Below are 1,769 nucleotides of genomic sequence, written 5' to 3' on the forward strand. Positions count from 1 at the left end.
CTCTTAGCATTTTTCTGCATTGGCAATGATAGCCTTCAAGTCCTTCCAACAACATTATGGTACTATCCTCTCAGCTCTGCTTGATTTTGATCCAAATGTTCAAACAGTAAAAGGATGTCATCTTGTCAGTATTCAGTACTCTTTAAGAACAGTTTTTTTGGGTTCTCTAACATGCACTTATTCTCCAAAAATAGATTCTAGGGAAATACTGATAAGGAGCCTGTGAGCTATGAGTGCAGGAGATGCTGCTGATCAGGTGATTCGACAAGTAGACAAAATGATTAAAAGCGGTGATCGCTTTGCCCGTGATGCTCGAGTTGGCAAGGATAACCAACCATCAACTTAGTTACCAGCTTCTGGGGAATTATCTAGGAAAAGACCAGTTCCTCATGATAATGAACAATTGGCCAATAGTCACGAGGCTATTGCTAAGCAGATTCGTTCAAGTCCAAGCTGGAACGACATGTATGTTGATGGAATTATGTTATACAACCATGGACTTGAGAGTTTCACGTGTGGCTGCAACTGGTTCTCGTTTTTACCATCGTTTTGGCTTCGTTGGCAGTTGGAGGTTGCGATAATTGATGATGGTTCTGCTGCAGGACTTCGGGTCATAATACAGTTGTGCCGCTGCCGAAGTTTTGCAGGATTACGGATATCATCTTGTACATGGCCTGAATGTTAAGCATAGCATGGATTCCGTATCGATCTTGAATCATGTGGCTCGTAGTAAGATCTGTTAATGGATTGGAATCACAATGCTTAACTATGGTTACTGCGATAATTGTGATTTGCTCCCAGTATTGGAAGAGGGAGTTAACTGATGGCCAAGGGATCATTTGCTGATTCAAGTGACGATTCTGATGACGAAAGCATACAATGGTTAATTAAGGCCGCTGTGTCTAAGTGGAACCAAAAGGGAATCAACATAATCTATTGGCATCGCCTAATTAGGACTGGATACAAAGCTGGAAGTCTTAATTTTGCAATGAGCTATGGCTATGTGAAGGACTATGAATATGTTGCAATATTTGATGCAGACTTTCAACCAAATCCTGATTTTCTTAAGAAAACTGTGCCACATTTCAAGGACAATCCTGAACTAGGTTTGGTCCAAGCTAGATGGTCTTATGTGAACAAGGATGAGAATTTGTTGACTCAGTCTTCTCTTATGAATGGATTGTCACAAAGAAAACTGGATGGCCGTCTTTTGGTGGAGCAAATGAACCTGATGCTACTGCAGAAAATGCTGAGACCTACAACAATTGAATGGTTCCGGTCCACCTAGTCGGCCAGACATACGGATTAATACATACATATATGAATTCAATGCAACTGTATGATGTCCTTACAACAGCAAAAGCAACAATGTTGGCACTCCTCAACAGACCAACATCAATTCATTATCGTCACAAGATGGGGTGAATGTGATCCCACCAAATCCACATCGAAGCTGATGCGACACAAATACACAAAAATCGGTTTAACAAAAAAATGCAAACTTTTCAGCTAAGTAAGTTACAATGGTGAAAGTTTTTCTTACCATCAGTAAAGTTTTCAAAATGAAGAGAATTTAAAAGGGGACCACAAGTTGAATATGGACAAAATTCAAAACCTCTCTACTGCACAACAGACCTCCACTACTCTGAGAAGACACAACAACACAGCAGAGAGGAGAGGGGTCATATATAATAGGTGGCCACTGTTCATAAGAAAAGGAGCCGAAAAAACCCTAAGTTTTTGGATAGCCGCCACTATTCACCCACAAG

The sequence above is a fragment of the Lathyrus oleraceus genome, chromosome 1 (genome assembly GCF_024323335.1).
Source record: "Lathyrus oleraceus cultivar Zhongwan6 chromosome 1, CAAS_Psat_ZW6_1.0, whole genome shotgun sequence".
Lineage (NCBI taxonomy): Eukaryota > Viridiplantae > Streptophyta > Magnoliopsida > Fabales > Fabaceae > Lathyrus > Lathyrus oleraceus.